Consider the following 11852-nt stretch of genomic DNA (forward strand, 5'->3'; position numbering starts at 1 on the left):
GATTAATTTCAGCATGCATACTACTTCCTGGAGCTCAACAGAGGTCTACTTGTAAGGTGTACTTGCCTGTAATTATATCATTTAGCTCTAAGTTATTACCCATAAGCTATAAAACCCCCTTTGTTGTTATTGAAATATTTTTTTGGCAGTTTTATAAACTAAAAATATCACAAATAAGTAAAAATATATTTCCAACACAGACAGATTTTGGCTTTTTTGGCATTTGGGGTTGTAAAATTTCTTATTAATACTTTCTGTTATTGAAAGATCACCCATATTTTGGTGATTATCTTATGTTTTAAAAAAAATTAAATATATTATTGGCCTTTATCCAGAAAAATATATTTATTTAATATAAATATTAAACATTAGGGAGCATAATTTATTGTGCCACTAGTTTTTCTGCTACATAGTAGTTAATCTCCTTGCATATGTCTTCCATGGAAAAACAGTCTTTTGATTTCAGTGTATTTTAGAAACTAAAGGTGAACAAGAGATTTAAGTGGGGAACAAATAATCTTAAACCATCAAAACAATGAATGGACACTGCTCCATATATAAAGGCAGTACTTTAAATGATATACTTTAGAATTTAAACATTTTTTAACAGAAAATATCTTAAAATCCCATTTGCCATATACAAGCGTGGTATTCAGATAAAAAGGGTTAAGTAAGTGTCAGATTGCATTTGGTCGTTTTGTTATAGAATATAATGATTATCTCCTCTTTGATCAATAACAACCACACTATGCTTATGATTAAATTTCAGTATGCCTTGATATAACGTGTCTCAAAAAGACAAAGGATTGTTTTGATTTATTGAGCTTCCTTCCTTCCTTCTAAGTAAGATAAAGGAATTGATTTAATATTTATTATTTCATTATTTCTTTCACTTCATCTCAGGAGGAAAGTGACCAGTTGGGGAAGAGTTCTTTCTCTTGATGTATTAGCAATGAGGAGGAAAGTGACTGTGAAGAATTGGAAGAGGGAGCAGTGTCGTAGCCATGTGTCTTTGCCACAGACCATGCTGCTGTACAAGGTGTGTTACATTTATCCTCTTTGAATGATACTGTACAACTCCTGTTGCTCTCTCTAGGGCAGGAATAAGCTAGCCTTATCCCATGCAGCTAAGCTCTGGTCCATCTGGAAACATTGCCTTTAAATCAGTTTTCAGCCATGTCCATCCAAGGGGAAGGATGTTTGGATATGAAAAGTGTGCTACCTTGGCATAGGATTGGGAGCCTGGGAGGGCCAGGGGCAGTTCTCACTGCAAAATGCCCAGACAAATTGGCCTCTTTTGGTTCATTTGATTGCCTATATAAAATATACTTAATAGAGTGAAAACATGTGAGGTGTAGGAAAAAATAAAATCAGCTATCTATAAATTACTTGACTCTGTTCAGAAGCTTTACCACAAGAATGATATTCTAATGGTTCCTCTGTGTTTATCATGGTGCTCCAACTTCATTTGTTTACTAAAGAGGCAGAATGATCTTCTTGATGTTCTTTATGAGCTCTGGGACTAAGGTACCTTTGTACTCATCTCTCACTAGTATTCCACGGGACTGTAACGAAAAGTAAATGGATTAGAACAGGTATAGAACAGCTACCAGTACATAGTAAATATTCAAAATTCATAGTTGTTATTATTCTCTTTTAATATAATGGGATTGGTTGGAAAAACTTTGGGTTGAGAATTTCAGAATATGTGGTAAATACTATATGCAAAGCCTAATTTCAACAATAAGAAAAATAAATTTATAAAAGTGTAAATGTTTAAAGATTGGCATCAATTCTAAATGTGTGAGAAATAGGGGTGTGCTATATTTCTTCCCATCAATTGAATCATGCTAAGAATTTGATCAGTGTGTCTAAAACAGAGTGGTATTTTTTTGTTGAAACGGATTTTTAGTATTGCTTAAGTTAATGCATATTTGTGTTTTGGGCTGTTTGTAATGGATCTCTCATTCCCACTCTGCTGCATTCTACATTGCTTGTCAAAAGAACAATTCTCGGGGTGCCTGAGTGGCTCAGTCGTTAAGCGTCTGCCTTTGGCTCAGGTCATGATCCCAGGGTCCTGGGATCGAGCCCCACGTTGGGCTCCCTGCTCCTCAGGAAGCCTACTTCTCCCTCTCCCACTCCCCTGCTTGTGTTCACAATTCTCATCAGCCTTGTGATTTTCCTACTCTCTTTTGCCATTTTTTTTTTGTTATCAGTTCTACATCACTCAAATTCAGAACCTGCCTATAACCTCATGTTCCTATTCCATTTTCTATTTTGCCTGTCAAAATGTTATTTCTGATCTTTGCCTTTTCCACTCTGAGTTCCTGGACTTGACTAGATCCATGCCACCTGTCTGCTATTTCTTTATCTTAGTTTCCTAAAAACTAACTGAGGGTAACACATGTTAATTGGAAAGGCTATTATTATTGTTGTGGTGGTGGCTGTTATTGTTGTGAATGGTATACGCCAGACACTGACATTGCATATGTATCTCATTTAATCCCCAAAATAATTTTAGGAAATAAGTATTACTTTTTTCTCAATATCACAGCGAAGAAGCTGAGCCACAGAAAGATTAAGGAATTTGGCCAGAGTGATTCAGCTTTACTATAGTAATTGGCAATGAATTTCAGTAGGCCTGTTTAGGAAAATTATGGGGGAATGCTCTCTTATCATTGCAGATGTGGAGAAGTTTATTCAACAAATGTTTATTAAGAGTTTCTGTCCCAATTGTTGTTAGATTTTAAGATTTCATAAAAACTAGTTGAATTGATTAAACTGTATTCTAGTTCATTTTTGGCTAAGCTGCCAGAAATTAAATACTTTCTCAAATGGACTGGAATTAGCTAACAGGCCCTTGGCGGGATCTGAAAAGGAAGAATAACAATTGGATTCAAAGAAAAAAGAGTTACATATAGTTTACAGTAAAGAAAATAGGAATTTTTGCTCTTTGCTGACACACACAACCATGTGATGAAGAGAATGAAAGGAATGTCTGCCTATTTGAAATTTGGGCTTTGATACAAAGTCATCAATGAAAACATTCTGTAGAAGTAAGTTTTCCGAAAGTTCAACTCAGCCATCCAAATGAAATTAACTTGCAGTCAGAGAAAATGAAAATTGAAAAATGTCTCTATATCCTGGATTTTCTTTTAAAGGAAGGAGATATCCCCAAATAATACAGTATTATGAATCACACACATAAAGATACTGTCGCTAGTAAATTAATTGTGCATAAAACTCCTGAAATCTTTCAGTGGAAGAAAAGATACATGCTGGGAGCATTAAGACTGCCAATAATTTGCATAGCTTCTTGAAAAGAATTTAATTAGAATACAATTTTGCAGCTAAATGGGAAGCTGTTATGCCAAGAAATATTAATCAAAATGGTAGCAATCTATCTTCAGAGAGACTTTTTGAATTAACTACTAAATTGAAAGGATTTGGAAAATATAACTATATGATACATATAATCTTTTTGAGAATAACTCTTGTGATGTATCTAGAAAGCAAACAAATATTAATGAAACAGTACTGTTTTATGGTTCTGTCTGTTTGTTCCAAAAGTGGAACAGAAATAGGCACAAATAAACTCTGCGATTAGTGAGACAAACCAATGTAAAGAGTGTTGTAGCTGAAATGTCAGATTATAGAGCTGTAGAAATCAGCATTCCTTCTAGCCATGCGGGGAAAAGTTAAAATTTGACAATGCACGAGTTTAGAGTAAGTCCTGAGGTGAGCTTTAACTTTACATTGAACTCTAGAAAGAGGTTCAAGTGTGTAATTATTAGATATTTAGAAGTGTCGCCAGTGGCTTTAAGGGCCAAATTATGCTGTTAGGTAGTTTCTTATCTGCTACTAAGTTATCGAAATGCTCTTCTACATTAGCTCCAACATGGTTTTTTATCATTTTGCCCATTGTGATATTTGGGGAAAGAAAACAGAAAAGCACATGCGTGCATACCTGTGTGTGACTTTGTGTGTGCATGTGTACACTTGTGAGTAAATTTTCCTAACTCTAGATCTTAGATTGATTTTGGCTCACCAAACTTACATTTGGAGTTGTCTTGGGTCCTAGTAATATAAAATGAATCCTTGAGATATAATTGCAAGTACATTTTTCAGATTGCATATATTACTAATGTTTCATTTGGTTCTGAACTAGTCCATAGTAAATGCATTTCCATGTTCTCTATACAGAGTGTAAAAGTAGAATGCCTAAAATAAAACAAAAAACGACTCATTTGACTCTGTCTTTTACTTTTCCATAGACACAGTCTTATACATAGGCACAACTTATAATTAATTATGTGTTATGATATATAGATACCCAAACATCTCAAAATCTCAAAATGAAATATACAGTATTGTGCACCCAAAGGATTTCTAAGGTGCCTGAAATTTCTGCATTTATTGTTATTTTCTAGGTTGTAAGGGGTATGATATATCATTTGTACCTCTGTAGTTTAGTCCTGCAAAGCACAGAGTGTTGACTATCTTAAGCACACAGTATAAATGTATTGAATTAATGGAGTAATATATCATATTCTTTAAATCCAGCACTTTGTGTCATTATCATGAGTGATTGATAAACAAGTGGAAGTGTTAATCACCAATGCAATGAAACAGACTGCTTTGTCAACAGGAGATCGAGTTAGAAAGATGAAGGACAAATGTTCTTACTTTGCATGAGGGAAGAGAATAGGAAAAACTCAGAGCTGGATGTTATTGGGAGAACTGGACCAAGTACAGAGCCCTAAGCAGTCTAAAGTGGGAAATAGAAGAGGCCTTGAAAACACAGGTTTTTGTTTGTTTGTTTTGTTTTCTTTCTTCCTTTTTTTTTTATTTTTAGTTATTGTCACCTATGTGCCTCCGTCCCTCATACAAGTGTGAAAATAGATGCTTTAGGAGATGCCATGAGCCAGGTCTTTCCCTGTGAGGCAGTTAACATTACTTAGGAGACTGACCAGTATATGAATGAACCCACTTGACAAAATTCCAGCTACTTGCGACTACTGATTATTTTTGACTGCTAGGTTACTGTTTTCCTTAAAAGCTTGTAAAAATGAGTGGAAATTTTCCCTAAGAAGGAGTCTATTCAAAAAATAGTTATATTTCCATTTATCTCACTATTTGTTTTCTCCTTTAAATACATCACTGTAGATAATATCAATACCACTCCTGTAAACTGACACATTCATGCAGGCTTTTAAAATGTGCTGAATTTATACCTATTATTAGTGGAAGACAATGTGTAATCATCCAACTTCATTCCGCAACACATTTTAAAAGCTTTTGGAATGATTGAAACATAATCAAATTAGAGATTGCATCAATACAAATCAGCTACCTATGCTTTCTCATTCCAGTTTAAAGCAAGCTGGCAGACCTAGCAGTAACCTTACTCTAGTTTACAATGAACTTCATTATACATGCTAAAGAAAATCTCTATACCAGTTGGGAACTCTGTTGTAATGATTTAGCATGCTTGACTAAACTCACAAGGGGGAAATATGTACAAAGGTTTAAAGATTAGATTCAAATGAATTATTTGTGTCAATCGAATTGAATCATCATACCAAAATTAAGACACAATGCAGTACTTCCATATTAAATTATCCATACCACCAACACAACATAAGGTATTATATTGTTATTACAGACCACTCTTCCTCCCAGTACTGGTTTAGGTTTAATTTCTCCTTTCTCCTAAGGGATATCAATGTTCTGCCTAACTTAACGGTTCCCCTTCTACGATCAATAACTTATTAGAGAATGTCACTAACAGTGATGTAATTCTGAATTAAATTAAACTAAAATATAAATTATGTGACATAGAGAATGATATAATCAATATTTAGAAACAAAAAGAATATTTATAAGTCACTAATAGAATAACAATAACTATATAGTTTGGGTTCTGCCCATGATCAGTTTTAAGATCTCTGGGAATCAAGGGGTTCCCTGAGTTTATTTACTCATTTGGAAAATTAGGAGAAATGGACTTTTACCCAAAGTATCCTTAGAGTATCAATATTGGCATTATTTAGGAGGTTAATAGAAAGGTAGTCTTAGAGCCTTCTCTCCAGACCTACTGAATCAGATACACATTTAAACGAAATCCCCAATGAGCTGAATGCCCAATGATACAGACATTGAAAAACATTGGCTCAGAAGACTGCAATCCCTTCTATCTATTTTTCTACCTCTTGCTTTAATCACAGGTTAGATATAAACAGCAGAAAGATTAGCAGAGCCAGGCTTACTTCACTTATAAACTGCTAAATATTAGGCCCACCCATTGACTGTTTATAAAGTTGTCCTTGGAAAACAGTTAAAACAATAGCCCAAGAAATTTAATATATTTCTATAATAACATTAACACAGCTTTACATTTTGGAAATTTGACTTGTATTCATAGGCAACTAGTTGTATTTTAGCATTCATTAAAGAAATATCTTTTAACTCTTTCTAGGAATAGAAGATTTTAGCTCATATTATCCTAATTTTGCTGCATAGAAAATGTGGCAAATGAAAGGTGGAATATACTTTTATTGATTATTCCATAATAATTAATTCTGCTCCAAATACATAGAAAACACGTAACTATAAATGCTGTTTAAATATACAAATTTAAAAAATTAATACACAAATTTAAATGTCAAGGAAGGCTTTAAGGGTAATGTTATCATAGTGACTCTTGTGTGTATGTGTGTATGTTTTTCGACAACCACCTTAATTGTAGATGAACATGAACTGGCACTCTTATTAATTCATTTATATACACATATTGATATATAATCACTTAATGTTTAATTTTAATTTTTAATTTTAATATTTCACCCATAATCTAAATTCCCATTCATTTATTTCTGTTCCCCAATCTTATAGATTTGAATTTACATAATTCAATCATCCAAATTATGCAAATTCCTAAATACATTTTAAAAACCTAATATTAATGCAAAGCTTTGTATTTAATTTTATATTTGACGTGCTGATGTTTTGTGTTGTTTTGTTTTGCTGTTTGAATCTGTATTCAGATATCAGGAAGAAAATTTCTCTTAGATAACTTTCCAGGTTATTAGACATTTCTTAAAATAATTGTAAGAATGGAGTATTTTTTAAGATACTTAAACATTCTTAGAGGATTCAATGCTTTTTTTTAATATTTAATTTCCTATAAAATGATTAGTGTTGCTCATGTGCAGAATTGCCTAGGAGTAGATAACATGATGCATACTTAGTTTTAAATGGAAGTTGTTGACATTTGTAACAAAAAATATCAAATGAAGTAAGTCTATCTTGAATTATTCTGGATTACCAATAACCCGTGCCAGTTAGGTAATGGCTTCCTATTAAGGTTAATGGAACTTGAATGTAAATCTCCATGAATAAAATTAAGGCTATACTGATATCTCAATTACTCAGGGCATAAGGGTCTGTGATATTCACCCTTTAAAAAAGTAAAAGTGCTTACTAGAAGCCCTAGGCTAATAACAAAACCAATTTTGCAGTACTGCTTAATGGTATGATCAAGAAAAAAAAAGAAAAAGAAAAGAAAAAGGCCTGAGTTCAGGAAAACATTTTAGTTGTTAGACTTTAAAGCTTCTGGAAGCAGTGTTGTATGCTGTAGTCCCTGAAAGCTTACATTTTAACTAAGTGTGTAGGATGAAAACATCCCATAGGGCAAACAATTGGAAGTCTTTATTTCAGAAAAAAATTTCTTTGGTTAAAAATAATTTCTTGACAACAGGGAGGTATGAATTGTGATTTCCCACTTCCCCTTTACTTACTTCTCTCTTCTCTTCTGATTTTCACCCCAACCTCTGGATTTTCTTGGATCCTCCATCCTGTGTATATAAGACCCCATCCTTCTCCTTCTTTTTCACCAACTCTCTCTTTTCTTCTCCTTTCCCTTTTCCCAATACCACATGAAGAATCCAACTATTTTATTGCAAAATATATATTACTACTGCCCTATATCAGTTTCAACTGTCTCTCATCCGAGTTTGTAGAACTAATCTTTTTGCTTTAGTTTTTACTCATTCTAAACCATATTCCACATGCCAGCCAGACTTTTCTTTCTAAAACTAATATTTGGTCATACCACTCTCCTTACCAAACTTTTAGATCTTTTCTAATCCAAACTCCTTTACATTGCATTCAAGATCTTCCACTATCTGGCAGCAAACTGCCCTTCCAGATTTCAGTTGCAATTTCTTCCTTTTGTTCTTTTCTTTTTTTTTTAAAGATTTTATTTATTTATTCATGAGAGACAGAGAGAGGCAGAGGCAGAGGGAGAAGCAGGCTCCCCGCTGAGCAGGGAGCCCGACGCAGGACTTGATCCCAGGACCCCCGGATCATGACCTGAGCAGAAGGTAGATGCGTAACCGACTGAGCCACCCAGGCTCCCTCTTCCTTATTTCCATTTGCAGTAAAAGCTCATGGTTTTCTTGAGAAAGAATTGCATTTGGAAAAAAAAACTGCATTTGTGCATCTCTATTCCTTGACTTGTTTCCTCTGCTTATGTTGTCACTTAACTTCGCTTCACAGCATTAATTGTGCTTATTGCAAGGTCTTCACATGTCTGTCTCTTCTGGTAGATGGTATATGAGCTTATTTATTTTTATTTGTTTGTTATGGACCTACCACAAAATAGGTCACTCAGATTGTGTGTTTTCAAGTAATGATGATTAATTCTTTCTAGAGAATTTCTTAGTCTGGTTAGAAGATACACAACCTGGGGTGGAATGAGAAAAGTGTTTAACTATGTCCTGACACATTTTTCTTTTTATAATATATAGTTGGTTTCTTTTTCTTATAAAACATAATTACTAGTGATGAATCAATTATCTGTACTCCTCTGTTCAACCCGGCTGAATACTCATACTTTTCTCTGTAAGTCAGATGAAGTAATTGAGTGTTAGTCGTTAGATCTACCCTCTACAACACGCCCACTAACACTCTGCTGGATCGTAGAAAAAAAAAGCAAACCTAAAGCATTTAATGCAGCATATTTGCAAAAGAGGTCTAAGAAAAGCTGCCTTTGCTGTCATGGTCAAGAGAGGAGGAGGAATGGCTGCTGCTGGTGCTGGGGTCCAAGGAGGGACACGCCGGAGCCGGGCCGCTGAGACTGAGTGAGGTACAGATGGGCCACCCGCAGATGCCGCAGCCTCTCGGGGCCCACAGGGACCCTCTGCCTGAGTGTGTAATGAGGCAGGGAGACTCAAACCCAGCAGCTATGCCACATGCAGTGGAGGATATTCAAAGAGATGACAGGTGCATGTCTCAGCATAACAGGTTTGTCCTGGACTATAAAGACAATTAACCTGATGTACTGTTTGTGGGGGACTCTATGGTGCAGTTGACGCACCAATAGTGCTCTAAAGATACTGAGTTGTTTTCAATCTGGCGAGAGCTTTTTTTCCCCACTTCATGCACGGAATTTTGGAATTGGAGGAGATGCAACAAGACTTGTTTTGTGCAGACTAAAAGGATGGAGAACTGGAGAATATTAAACCTAAGGTCATTGTTGTCTGGGAAGGAACAAACAAGCATGAAAACATGGCAGAAGAAGCAGCAGATGGAATTGAGGCCATCATACAACTTATCAACACAAGGTAGCAGCAAGCCAAAGTCTTTGTACTGGGTTTGTTTCCTTGAGGTGAGAAGCCCCACCCTTTGAGGTGAAAGAATGCCAAGGTGAACCAGCTCCTTACGGTTTCCCTGCTGAGCTTGCCAGTGTTCAGCACTGGATACCGATGAGGGCTTCGTGCATGCAGACAGCACCCTCTCCCGCCACCACACGTTTGATTTTCTGCATCTCACAGGGGGGTTTAGACAACGTTCTGCAAACCCCTGCATGAACTCATCATGCAGTTGTTGGAGGAAACACCTGTGGTGAAACAAACCACCATTGCCTGACTGGCTCCCATCAGTGTTAAGAGCACCCAGGCTTCCTCAGATTGGTTATATCGCTGGTACTACAGAATCCTTCCCTTAAGGCACTTTGCATTGTATAGAATGTTCCTGGATGTTAATATCTAGTGTTTGAAGGGCAGGAGGGATTTAAGTTGGTCCTGTACATAGAGGGTTTGTTTGACATGAAAGAAAAATTAGTCAAGGAAGATTGTTCTTTAAATTCATTTGAAACCAGAAAGGGACTTTTTAGTCATATGTGTGACACATTCATTGAATTATAAGTTTTCCCTAGGACAACATCAAGTTTAAGTACTGAACAAAATGAAATTTTTTTGCTTGGCCTTTGTTTCTATGGTTTATGTCATATATAGCAATGATCAGGATCACAACTAGTAGGCTTTAAAATGGATGGTTTTTCCAGTTATTAAAGTTCATAATTTAGCCTTTTGTTTTTATTTTGCTTTATTCATGTGTATTCACTTTTTCTTAACATACAGCATCAGATTGAACAACTAGTCACTCAAATAAGGGGGATGTTATAGTTACAAATGAATTTGTTCCACTCTCTTAATCTTTCCCATGTTTAGCAGTAGAAGATAAGTTTTGCCCCATTTGGGGGACTCTATGGAACGTATTATATTTATGCTGCTGAATACCATGTCTATAATAAACCCATGCATACTGCTTTTCCTCCCTGTTTCCCCTCATCCCCCATCTCTGTTTGTTTGTTTGGGGGGTCCTTGTTGACATTACAGGCTTTTAACACATTTTTTACTTGGGAGCTCTGTTGCTGGAAGTGTAAGTCCCCAGCCAATTACTCTCATCATGATATTATTGATGTGTAGTTCATTCCTGTGTGGTGTTCTGTGCGTAGAGTCCATGTAGTGCTATCCATATTCAGAGTTCTGGTTTGTTTTGTTTTGTTTTTCCCTTAAAACGTGTTACAGTTTCCTTTTATGAAAAAAAAAATCAGGATTCTATTTCCCATTCCATAAGCCCTGACATATTTCAAGTTCTATAGTATCTTAAGGTATATGTTTTCTTCTTCATTGGCTTAATTTTTAAATTATAACAGTTCAGAAAAATTTGGCCTTTTTTCATGGGGAAACAAATGGAGCTGCTCTTCAGAATAGACATTCTACCTTGATCCCACCGTTTTAGTGAAAAAGAACCAGGCTCGTTTAACTTTAGGGTTTTTCATTAATGTATTTTCATCTGAGAATTTCTTTCAAGAGAGCTCTTTGTAATCTTAATGGTTTGCTTGAACTACAAGAACTGCCATTTAAAAAATAATGGGACAATACATGGTTTATTGTTCAGTATACCTGTGGAAAATGTACAAACTGGATCTACCAACAAATATGTTAAACTGGACCAGGTGGGTATTGAAGTAACTTATTAAAATATGCTCTACACTAATTCTGCTTAATGTTCAAATTCAGTAACTAAGCATATGTTTTATGTTCTGCTTGCAAGGCAAATGGCAGTGCTTTTGTATGTTGGAGGGGAGTTGCTGATTTGTGCAAAAGCCACTTCTGTTTGAGGGGGATAGAACCTGGGCTGGTGTTTTTCTTGTGAAACATCTTTCTAGGAATTTTTTTTTTTGGCCTTTTTTTTTTTTAATACATTTCTAAATGTATCATGTCTTCATTAACAACAAAAAGACTTGCCATGTTTACTAAACCTGTTTACTACATTAAAATTTCCTTTCAAAAAAAAAAAAAAGAGCAGGAGTGCTCTAAAGATACTGAGTTGTTTTCAAAGACACAGAGTTGCTAATGGAGGACATACCATGCCTTCTCAGTGTGCTTTGTGAATAAACTGAAAACCTTATGGCCCCCTTTTTAACAAAAAACCTAAGCAATTGAAGGAGTAGTTTTAATAAAACCAAATCATATTCTAAACAGGTGCCAGTATTACTATGT

At 35.3% G+C, this 11852-nt stretch overlaps 1 pseudogene; it reads left to right on the top strand.

Annotated features, from left to right (window-relative positions):
* Nucleotides 1-9217: 9217 nt before the first annotated feature.
* Nucleotides 9218-9630, top strand: LOC116631940 (annotated as a pseudogene).
* The last annotated feature ends 2222 nt before the right edge of the window (nt 9631-11852 follow it).

This window comes from Phoca vitulina, unplaced genomic scaffold, assembly GCF_004348235.1.
Source record: "Phoca vitulina isolate PV1807 unplaced genomic scaffold, GSC_HSeal_1.0 scaffold6, whole genome shotgun sequence".
NCBI lineage: Eukaryota > Metazoa > Chordata > Mammalia > Carnivora > Phocidae > Phoca > Phoca vitulina.